Genomic DNA, 12500 nt, shown 5'->3' on the forward strand with positions numbered 1-12500 from the left:
GGAGGAAGCATTTTAACCGAAGATGTGATTTCCAGACTTTTCTGAATAATATTATTAAAGATCAAGTTATTGCGGGTATGTGCAATAAGCTTGTAAGACTTTGTAATCCTACAAATTCTGTGGTGTGCTTCCAAATGAAATCTACTGTAATTACATGTAATTATAACACAATACCCACTAATATCAGAAATAATATTTTAAAAGATATGAAAACTACTATCTTGGACAAAATTGTTGAGAAAATTCTTGTTTTGGACTAACTACGATCACAAGTATGAAAAACAAGCTCTCGTTTTGCCCCCCCCCCCCCCCCCCTATCCCCCCTGATCAATGTTGTTTCTCGAAACAAAACATGTTGAACCTTGGATTATCAACATTGATCAGGGGGGATGGGGGATGATATATAAATTTTCTTGGCAGTGTTCGTGCTACTCCTTGAAGACCTTGAAAAGCCCTTGAATGTAATTTTGGACTTCAAGGGCGCTTGAAAAGCCCTTGAAAAGCCCTTGAAAAATAGGATTTTGCGGAAAACTGCTTGAAAACTCTTTGAATTTTTGCTTGGGTGAAATTTGTTGAGATTGCATCATGCTAAGTTAAAGAGACATTTCAAAAATTGAGCCCAAAATTGACTATTAGGGAAACATTTAACCCAAAATGAAAATGCCCGTGCGTGTATTTAACTTCCAGGATGTGGTAAGGAATATGAGGTAGGCTTTTTCAGCAAAGAAAACACTGAAACACTACAATGCATATATGGCATAGAAATCTTCTTATAAAGACTCCTTGAAAACTTAACTTCTGGTTCTTGAAAACGCCTTGAATACTCCTGGAATTATATAGACAAAATCCAGCGCGAACCCTGTCTTGGTCGTGATGTTACAGCAACAACCCCAGATCAAGGCATCACTTCAATTTAATATCTGTATATTAATTGACCACATTTGAAACTTCAAACCTTATCAAATATGTCATCTAAAAGTTTAATTTTTTCTGTGTATAAAGGTCTCTCGGAGCTTAAAATTCCATTTTCATTAGAGCTAGATCTCAAAAACATCAGCATTGGTTGACTGCTTTCAACCTCCTTGAAGTTCTATTGAATGATGTCAGAAGAAGTCTGAGTTGCATTCAATGTCTGGAACTAAGAGGTGTTGAATGATCAAACTCATTTCCAGATATCTTGACTGCTTTGAACTCCATGGAAGTGGAATTTGTTTGCCCACCTTAAGAGCACGAGTTTGGACAATCTGCGAGGCATGCAAGGCATGCGAGCCATGGCTGCGAGTGATGTGAGCCAAGGTGGCGAGTCGACGTGCTAGTCACACAGTTATTGAAAGCTAACCACTTTAAAATGGGTGCTTAGGCTTAATAACAGTTTATCAGCGCTATTTGAAGTGTGTGCTTAGAGTTAAATGCGAAATTCGCATGACTCGCTGGCTTGCAGATTGTCCAGCCCCTAAGAGCGCTCAGGAACTCGTTCAACATGTGTCCGTGCATTCCAGATCGAATTGAAATTTGACAATGTTGGTTTTTGAGGAAAAGGGAAAACCAGAGTACCCAGCGAAAACCTCTTGGAGAAAAGAGAGAAACAACAACAAATTCAACCCACATGTGACGCCGCGACCAGGAATCGAACCAGGGCCACATTGGTGGGAGGCGCGTGCTCTCACCACTGTGCCAGTCCTGCTCCCCTAACAATTTTAGTCTGTCTATCAGTATGTCTTAGATCTTTACTGCATGTAGGTGGCTTTAACTTCTGAGATGAGTAAGAAGGGCCATTAATTAAGGTCTTCATCACAGGGGATGAAAGGACAGTATTCTGAGAGGAAATAAAGGAGACAGTTTAAAGCAAGGGATGGAGGGAAAAGTTCATTTTTTAATTTAATTTAATGCAATAACAGTTTTCAGACCAAAATGGATGGCAGCCCTCACATGAAAGGTAGAAGTAGTTGGGGAGACTACAGGTAACATCCCATACAAGTACTTACATGTTGCTGTACCCTGCACACAACAAGACAAAAATGTGGTAAATGCAAAAACATTAACTACACTGAGGGAATTTACCAAGCTTGTGAGCGTAGATGCTTGAGAATCATTTTTGTTGGTATCCCTCATTTTGCAGGACCATGGTAGAAATGCCACATGGAAGAGTTGTGATTTAAACTTGAAAGGCAGAGGAGACTGAACAGAGCTCTTCAAGTAAGTTACTGTAGTTATGAACGAATGAATAATTGTGTTTAAAAGCAAATCACTGAATTCTGACAATAATTCTAGTACATTTGGGGTGTCAGGGTGGTTTAGTGGTCATCAACCTTGCCTCCCAACTCTTTGACCCAGGTTCAAATCTGGCCTCGGGTTGTATGTTGGCTGAGTTTCAGGCGATCTCAATCTGACTCCGAGGGTTTTTCTCCGGGTACTCCGGTTTTCCTCTCTCCTCAAAATCGACTCCCGGGCTATTCCATCAGGCTGTGGTGCTGTCCCCCAAGGTCATACACTGTACATGCACAACTCCTTCGGCCCGACCTTGTTGAGCTGCACCCTTAGCAATTCAGTCTCCGACTGCGAGAAAGGGTGATTAGCAGAACACATATATTATTATTATTATTATTATTATTATTATTACAAACAAAAACTTTTTGGAATCCATGAAAAAAAGATCTCAAATTCTTAAGAAATCCTGTTATTTACTTTCTTTTTAAGGTGAAATTGATTCTTTTGTTCCAAATTCCTGACAGTGTTTGAGATATTTGGATTGATAAAGTAATGTTCACATGAGGTTAATATTATAAATAATACTGGTTTGTTAGGATAAAAAAGTAATACTACAAACTCGAGCGTTTCAGAGCTTGGCATCTTGACATTCAACGTAACAGACTGTTCAACATGCTGTCTTTGACTACTATTGCTATTTCAGAAGAACTTGATTACAGTAACTTGTTGTGTTAGAATGCCATAGGCTAATTTAAGAACACTTCTCCAATACCGCAGAAGTACATGTAATGTTTAGTAATTTGTCATCTTCTATCAAGGCGATAGGCTATGGATGCAAAAAAGCACTATAGTAGGTATCAACAGATAAATCTCCACGTTCAAACATAATGGTACTACAACAGCTAATGGACCGTGGAATTTCACTTAGCAACGGAGCAAATCTGAGCTAATCAGAGCTCAGTTAAATACACTGTATCAGTTATGGCGCGGTTGAGCACGAAACGCGTACAGATTTGTGTTAGAAGCGAAAAAGTTCATTTGGAACCGGACTTTCATCTCATAATTTGAAGGAAAAATGTTTTGCTGCGGATCGTAAAATATGACTAATTGATATGCATTAAAACTGGGACCAGAAAAGTAAGTCCGGATTATTAAAGTATCCGGATAATCTTGGCTCGACTGTAATAATAATTTACCCCCTTCATACTAATTAATCTCCCCTTTTAGCTTAAATAGTTTTACTTTTTTTTGGGTTCACACCTTCATCCTTAATTGTTCTCGTTAATATCTCACTCTGTTATACTATTTACTGCATATTAAATTATTTTTTATTTTACTTCTCACTGTACAACTGACGATGGATGATGTCTCATCCGAAACATGTATTGTCTATATTAAAACGTAAACTTCAAAGAATTTCGTGTGGCTACGTGCCTTAATAATAATTATAATGATAATGATAATTATAACGATAACGATAACGATAATGATAATGGTAATAATAAACCGGTACTAATATAATTGTCATGCGCGTTTCTAACACTCAATGTGCTATACATGTATAACTTCAAATAGGACTAAATTGACTTACATGTAAGGTATATACTACTGGGATAAAATGATACTAACATTGAACAATAGTCCTATGGAAGGTAGTAATATCGTCAAAAGATTAGAAGAGTGTCTTAAGGTTACTATTTAACGTAAAAGCAGATGATGATGATTTTATTAGTTCAGGTAGCTAGGGAGTTCTAGGGAATAGATGCAGTGCATTCAAAGGCCCGGTCGCCATCAAACGAGCGAGTTCTAGAAGGGGGGATGGGTGATGCTAGCTATAGGAGAGCAGGAAGATCAACAAAGTGTGTGAGTGCAACGGCGTACATTTATCAGGGAGTTTATCTACTCAAGTACCTTATGAAGATGTGTTTCAGCAGCCTGACCCCAAGCACAGATACCATACACATGTAGTTCAGATAGGGTAAAATTAATTAAAGAGCGGAATAGGATGAGGAGTTTTTAATGGTTGGCTAGTATTTGAGTTGTTATCTATTATTCTAAAGTTGGGATGAAAGGAAAGAGCCTTTTGGTGTGGACGAAAGATGATAAATTATAGTGACTATAGATTTTTCGGCCTTCAAGGTTAGTTTATTGACACCTAACCACGTACACACTTCGTTGATTTCAATTTCAAGTTTTTTTACGATCTCCTTTTGCACAAGTTACACTATAATCATCAGCAAACGAGTAAAAATGAAGCTTATTGGAAGATCAATATAAGTCATTGGTATACAAGGGAAAATGCAAGGGTCCAAGCACGGAACCTTGAGGAACTCCGCAGAGGGTTGGATTAACATCAGGCCCCAGTTGTTCAAAAGGTGGATAACACTATCCACAGGATAAATCTCTATCCATTGGATAGTGCAATTGGTTTCGCTATGACTTATCCATTGGATAGTGATTAATTTATCCGGCGGATAGCGCTATCCATCGTTTCAGCAACTGGACACTGGTACATGTATATAACCATTAACAGCCGTATACTGTTTGCGACTTAAACCAATCATTTACCACTCCTCAGAAGCCATAGCTTTCAAGTTTATAACGACAACAACAGTATATTTACAGTATTTCTTGAATTACTAAATTATTTACAGGTGGACAGGCCCACAGGTAGTTATTGGTAATCTTGACGGACCAAACCAAGCCAAGCCTATTTTAAATCAATAAATAAACAACAAGTTAATTCAAGGCCTTTATCAAAAGTAGTAAGAATGTCGTTTAGGATTTCAAGAGCAGCGTGAATCCGCCGAATCCGTATTGAGATGAATATGTCAAGTGAAGCTGTGATCCTCGCAGTTATGAACGCAATTTTAGCAATTGCGTAGAGAGATGAGATACTTTTTATAAAAGAACTAAATCCAACTTTGAACACGCAGTCTGACTCCATCCGCGCAAAGTTATTTTAATAGCTCGGAGTATTTCATATATTCTTTTGTAAAGCTTTTTGTCCTATTGTTATCTAGCCTTGTTTAGTTTTTTATCACTTACCTTTTGTAACGCTTAGTACATATTTCCACATTTTTATTGCTTTTCATATTCTCACGTGTGATTTTGCTTGTTATATGCAAAGTTTTATTCGCTTTTTTTTTAACTTGAAAATGATCTCAGCGAGATCGAAATGTCGAAGAATTTTCTCGCTAGTTTTTATCTTAAAATGTGTTTCGAAGAAACTACTTATTGCGTAGAGAAGCCAGAAAAATTCAGGACCTCAACGGGGTTTAAACCCGTGACCTCGCGATACCGGTGCGACGCTCTAACCAACTGGGCTATGAAGCCACTGACGTTGGGAGTTGGTCATTTGTGGGTTCTAATGTTCCCGCGATGAATGAATCAACGATAAAATGATATATGAAATGAATCATATTGAACTGCGGATATGAAATCAAGTGAAGATGTGATTCTTGCAGTCATGAACGCAATTTTAGTAATTGCGTAGAGAAGCCTGAAAAATTCAGGGGGTTTGAACCCGTGACCTCGCAATTTCACATTCGCAGTTCAATATATGATTCATTCCTCACGGGAACATTAGCTCCCCACGTCAGTGGCTTCATAGCTCAGTTGGTTAGAGCGTTGCACCGGTATCGCGATGTCACAAGTTCAAACCCCGTTGAAGTCCTGAAATTTTCCGTCTTCACTACGGAATTGCTAAAATTGTGTTCATAACTGCGAGGATCATAGCTTTACTTGATTTCACATCCACAGTGTAATAGGTGATTCATTTCATGTATCATTTCATCGGAGATGAATATAGTATAAATTATTATGTTCCTTAACAAACTCCATTGGTGGAGATGAAGCAGATGAAGGCGATCTATGACGATTTTTCATTCTTTGCCAATGTCGCTGTACAGTACAGGACAGAAATTTCTCTGTCGCAAAAGGATTTACCCCATTACTTAGCCAGGTCTTTGCGATTATAAATCAGGACACCAGGTGAAAAGGTCCCTCCTTGACGTCTCACTGACTGAGTGCGGTTTGGAGCTTTTATATGCTTTCTGTTGATTCCACAAGCATTTACAGAGCTCGCGAAAGGAGTGGCGTTGTTTTTTCGTGAGAATCCGGCTGTATCTGGAGGAAGGTTTGTGTCCTATATTTTATTTAGTGTAATAACTAAACCGATCTCCCTTTGCAAATAATTCGGCCATAGAGCTAAGTATCAGCCGAACGTGCTACGCTATTCAGTTTTTAGTTGGTTTACAGAGACGCTTGCATCGTTTTGATCTGTGGTAACATTGCAGCAAGTTGACATTCGTTAGTTGAAAATTCCAGATTTTCCCGTCATTATGCACGTGCTTTACCTTTGAGGGGATACGATTCACTCAAGAGAATTTCTCCTTGTCTATAATTCAGTCCTGTTGATTTTGCATCGGCGCCTTCGTGGAAAGATATACACTGTTTTTATGTGATTAATACAGATCATTTTAACCTCTCTAATCGAGCTGACACGTTTTACCATGGCCTCGTCAATAGAAATGTAATTTTCACAGTATTTTAGTATCGCGTGACTCATGATACTATTGATGCTTAAGTCAAACTTTCACTTTCATTTTTATTTTTGTTTTTAAGGCCTTCAAGAACATTGTGTACGCAGATTAGTGATCCATCTCGATATAATAAAACATTCATTACATCTTGTGCAAGGTAAGGATATTAAACTAAATCTCAACAACTTTTATGCGTCTATTTTAGTAATGTTCAATCTGCGTGAATATATGTTATTGTTCGAGACAGGCTGCCTTCACCATTGTTTCAACTAGTGTTCCTCCCATATCATGTCAGAAATACTTATAAGAAGCCACTTCGGGTACTATTTTATGCGAAAGTTTAACGCTAAAAAGTTCTTGAAATCCATAAGAAACTAGAAAACTACAAAAAAAACAACGACGTTTCGACTTTGCACAACGTCATCAGGTCAAGAAATAAAATGAGTTAGAGAGTTTAAATACTAAGATTCAACAAAGATGGTAACAATTCTAAGGTACGCGTGAATGAAAAACTGAGGTCACTCAAACGGCTTGGCGAGTACAGTTCTGTACACTGTATTGAGTCCGATTGTGGGTTCAAGGTCGGCCTAATTTTCTTCCTGAACAGCATTTCGTAGACCAAACAATCATGCTTAGTTGTGCATTTCTTTGGTACTTTGAAGAGGTCATCAATGGGGGTGCTTTTGTCAAAACTATGTTCAAACTCCAGATGATTGCCAATTGCAGAGCTCTTGTGTTCGGCCACACGTTGATGTGAGTATTGAGCAGTATACCCGACATAGTTTGCTTTGCACAAACCACATTGGAAAAGATAAACAACCCGTTTGTTGTTCGCAATAGCTGGTTTCACCTCTTTGCACGATCACATTCGAGATAGTTTTTTTTCTTGTGAACACAAAATTATGGTCATTAAGATCCTTACGTACTTGATAAACAGATGCTTGGGATTTAAAAGGAAGTTTAAAATTAATGGGTGGAGGTATTTCTGAATCTGTGGGTTCTTTGGGCGTTCCCGATCAGATGGCTGATTCAGTTAGATTTTTGGGGTAACACATTACTTGCGGAACATGTCACGGAGTTTTTCACATTCAGATCCTTTAAGAACTTTTTACTGGGTTGCCAGTATGGCAATCCCAGTCGGAAAATGGGTGGGATTTGTTCGTTTTCTTTTTTTTTCTTTTTCTTTCTATCCGTGTCGGGAAAAGTCTCTCCTATCACTCCCTTGCTAAGTGGTGTCTTTGTGCGTAGAGTCTTCCGGGCGTATTTTGGTAGGATTTCAGGGGGTAGTAGAAAGGCGTAGATTTCTCTGATTTGACACAGTAGAATATTTCGTTAACCAGATTGGAAACGCAAATGGCGTTTTGGAGGATCTTTAAACAAAAAGTACCCTTATGGAGCTAAAGAATGGAACGTAAATTGGATAAACCAGACAGGCGGTGAAAAAAAAATGTAATCTTAAAAGCGACGAGTAATGGACTTCAACAATCTGTCGCCCGTCGAGCCGTAATCAAAGTGAGCTGTAGTTCTAATATTGTTCAAGTGTGGTGTTTTGTACAACACTGAAATCAAGTGGAAACTTCTCTAGTAACTTATGGGTTTAACAAAGACAGAGAAGGAATTGAAAAACTTGGATCTATGATCTATGTTGTCTGGCTTATTTATATTTGTTTGTACTCAATTCTGCACAGTCTTCTGGTAACAAATGGAAATTTCACTAATTCTTGTTAGTCAAAAATTATTTGAAAGAAATCTTGTTGCCCATTTTTGCTTGATAATTAAAGTAAATAATTTTTCACACTGAACACTGGTGGGAAATTTATTTAGTTGCGTTTTTGAGACGGAATGTAATTTGACACGATTGAGTTTCTTGTCTTCACGCACGTAATGAAATAGGAAGGGGTTTTTGCCTCTTATAGGAAATATGTTGTTTGTTTAAAAAAAATATTTCGCTGGAAAAGGTGGCTTTTACGAATTCATCATGTTGTGTAATATGCGAGCTTAACTGTATAGTTTTTATGGCAATAGTAAAGCATTTTCTTGTCAAAATAAGGTGAGCATCTCTCTGTTGTGTTAACTTAATTAAGTATAAATATACCATGCGGTGTAAACTTGATTTCCACTCTCGAAATTACCTCAAAATTATTCTTTTTGCGTAGAATAAGCTTTCAGAATGATGTTCTTGTCTTCTGTGGTGATACTTGACGATTCGAGAATATTTTGTGAAAAAATATTTATAACGGGTGACACGCGCAACTTGATCGCCCGAACTTCCCCTATTATGCATAACATCCACTTGGCCTTGTGACATCCCATTGAAAAAAAACTCGTAAAATATCCGCGAACCGGTCGATTTCTCTGAAATTTGAAAGGATGATTACTAACGAATAGAGAAAGATTTTCATAATAACTAAAAGTTCCTGTGTTAAGCATTAGAATTCGACCAAGAGGTAAATGCGATTAAATTTTTTGCGTGCTTTGCTATTTTTGTGATTTGACTGTTGTGCAAATTTTGAAAAAAAATTATGAAAAATATTTACGGATAGATCGTTAAAAAATCTTTATTTTTAGCGGTTATTTGAACATAAAGATGCAACGCTTGACGAGAAATAATATTTTTGTTAATACAATGTATTTGAAAGACGAAAATTTCGCGGGAATCGCGGTGAAAATGAGTTAACAAATTTGCATACGTGCGTTGAAATGTGATACGCGAGGAGACAGGAATTTTTTTTCTCTGACGAATGATTTTGACATTGTAGTGTAAGATGAAATTTATTTGGGAAGCCAACAATATTTCTTTATCTTCCTGGTAAATCCAGTTTCAAAATTCGCAAAAAGCGTGAGTGTCATGAAATTACATCATTTGCGTGACAATACAAACTGTATATCCCTTTACTCTAACCCAGAAACATTCAGATAGTAAGAAACTTCATATTTATTAACCTTTTCTTCTGCTTTTGTGCTTGTCAGTATTGTGATTTGCGATAATTCGCAAGTCTGTTTTTGTATCTCATGGATGTTCAGATTTTCAGTTACATGGCCGCTCAACCTCGGGATTGTGTAAATAGTTCACCCTGAAGTCAAAATAAATACGTTCTCAGGAACCCGACAAAGAAGGCTTCCTGACCCGACAGATGAAATGTAAATATTCAGTTAAATATTACAACAAAATTAAATAAACCAAAGACGTTGTGTTACTCTAAAAACGACGAACGATTAACATGCTTTCCCGGAGATCATTCATTTGACAAAAGGTGATTACATGCACCTTTATGGTTGCCTAGCACGTGATCAATTTCTTCCTTTTGACAAAACATCATAAAAGTCAGAGACTGCAGAAATCTTCGTCTTTTTACGATCGATTGCCATTAATCTTTCGATGAGAATTCGATTCAGAGCTATATATAAAAACTGTTATTTTTTTTCCTTTATCTGAGAAGAAACGAATAAATTTTACTCAAGAGCGTGTTTAGTTATCTTTAAACTGAATTTATTGCCAAAGCTTAAAACACTGAAAGACCTCAAAATGGGACAGGATATTACAAAATAAAGGTGTGAACGTGTGAGCCAAAGGGCCTCTGCTGGCGCGAGATGTGGGTGACCCTCATGGTCTTAATGACTCTCTGGAACCCTGCAGTTCGATTCCACCCAATTTTTGTGTAACGCGTGCCACAGGCAACCCAGTGTACGCTTTTTATGGAGCATCTTGTTAGCGTTAAACTTAAGCATCAAATTGAAAAATAGTATAATGAATTGATACGCTAATGTACGGAGAAAGCGGAGTTAATGGTAAAAGGAAATGTGATGGCACGACTGGGTTGGTTTCAAAACTCAAGAGACAGCACAAATTGAACATGCGAATACCGGAAGTACTCATCTGTCCTAGCTCCCAAGCTAAAAGATTTTCTTGTCTTGAGTTGGACTTGCTTATCACCAAGTGTTTGTTTTTAGGGTTGTTTGGCTTAAAAGAAAAGGATTCAGGGAAGAAGGCAGCAGTGTCAGGAATTGGAGGTTAATTTCTGCAGCTATGAATTTAGGTGAGTTCATCAGTGTTACTTTTTCTCAATCTCTGTCACACTTTTCTTTACATCCATCACTGAATGTCTTTGATAATTAATGTTTTAAGTAACAATTATTTTGTGCCCGGCACCAGTGAATTCAGTGCTGAACCGAGATGGACTTATTAACGTTTTACACGTATGTTGACTTTTCCAATCAATGTACAGCAAATTATTTGATACATTCATTCACATTCACTTGTGGAACAATCGTGGCTGAACTATGCCTTCCTCGGTTATTTTATTAGTTTGCGTGACAAAACACAACTGCCTCAGAAAAGCGGGCCGTTCGACTGATTTATGAAGGGACTGCTCGCAGTCTACAACTCACACTGTAGCCCTTACAATTTCATCACAATCATGACCAATTTTGTGTATGCAAACAATTAATGCACATCAAATTTAAGCTCCCCTTTGCATATGGGTTTTTCGATCGCAGATCGTGAGGCCCTGTTGAGGGTTTTAGGGATAAAGGATAACTGACAAAATAATTATAGAGCTAAGGGATAACCGAGTTACTTTTAAGAATAATAACAAAATAGCTTTGATTTTTCAATTATCATACTTTTGGTCACTTTTGCCGAGGATTTAAATCACTTGTGAATGGTAATGAACATTAATTAAAGGGTCATTTATCAGTCCATGTCCAAGACTTGTTCCCAAGCTCTTTAATTCAGTCAACCGCTTGTGTATTAGGTTATGTGCTAAAAAACGGGTCGCTTTACACCTTAAAATTGACAGTGATCGCGGATATTAAGACCGTTAGGAAACTCCTGGCAGTATTATAGAGTTAAGACTATCCTTTTTGTGCTATCAACTTTTTTGAAAATTTCAATCGCTCTTGGATGGATTGAAAAAATACGTCTCGATGTTCTTTGTGGTGTTTAAGTTGACTTAACAAGTTTCGATGTTTTGGAACATCTTAAGAAATCGCAAACACTTCTCCACTAATGTAGCCACTGAGCAAGTTTTGATGTTTTGAAACCCCTTGCGAGATCGCAAACACTTCTCCACAAGCTCACTTAAAAAGCTTCGATGTTTTGGAACCTCTTAAGAAATCGCGAACACTTCTCCACTGATTAAGCCTCTGAGTAAGTTTAAATGTTTTGAAACTCCTCGCGAGATCGTAAACACTTCTCCACAAGCCGCCGCCACTTAAAAAGTTTCGATGTTTTCAAGCCTTTTTTAAGAAGTCGCAAAAACTTCTCAACAGGTTAAGCTAACGAACATGACTCCATGTTTCGAAACCGACTGTTTCTCCCTAAATATCTTTTTAGCCTTGCTTTACCAATTTTGAAATAAAGTCAGCCACTTCTGGAATTCATTAAATCGAGAAATTTGGATAATTTCCCCCTCACATACAAATTTTCGATATTTCGAAAAACAGTTACACACACAGGCAAAATGACACATTTATTATCAAGCTGGCGTGGAAGGCTCGACAGGCTTAATTAATGGCATTGCGATATCACAGCCATTGTGGATTTGAAACCCCACATCCATTTCAAAGACTTTTTATATGGTAAGTGTAGTGTTTTGGGTGAAAATCAATAGTTCCTTTAGTTTTGTATAAAGAGCGTATAAATCGATTAAAAAAGAATCCAAGACAGGAACGTTCCTATTTTTATTTAAGAACCGCTTATTTTGGGGCTGCTGAACGTTATTATTTATTTATTTATTTTATTTAACG

At 37.5% G+C, this 12500-nt stretch overlaps 2 long non-coding RNA genes across 2 annotated transcripts in view; both read left to right on the forward strand.

Moving 5' to 3' along the window:
• Nucleotides 1–119, forward strand: part of LOC138051617 (uncharacterized) — a 7309-nt gene extending 7190 nt beyond the window's left edge. The window contains exon 3 of the long non-coding RNA XR_011132859.1: nucleotides 2–119. This is a non-coding gene — a long non-coding RNA (uncharacterized lncRNA). The remainder of the gene's footprint in view (nucleotide 1) is intronic.
• Nucleotides 120–6250: 6131 nt separating this feature from the next.
• LOC138051611 (uncharacterized) lies at nucleotides 6251–10793 on the forward strand. The gene is made up of 3 exons (XR_011132853.1): nucleotides 6251–6346; nucleotides 6835–6909; nucleotides 10704–10793. It is a non-coding gene; the product is annotated as an uncharacterized lncRNA (long non-coding RNA).
• Nucleotides 10794–12500: the final 1707 nt, after the last annotated feature.

This window comes from Montipora capricornis, chromosome 6 (assembly GCF_036669925.1).
Source record: "Montipora capricornis isolate CH-2021 chromosome 6, ASM3666992v2, whole genome shotgun sequence".
Taxonomy (NCBI): Eukaryota; Metazoa; Cnidaria; class Anthozoa; order Scleractinia; family Acroporidae; genus Montipora; species Montipora capricornis.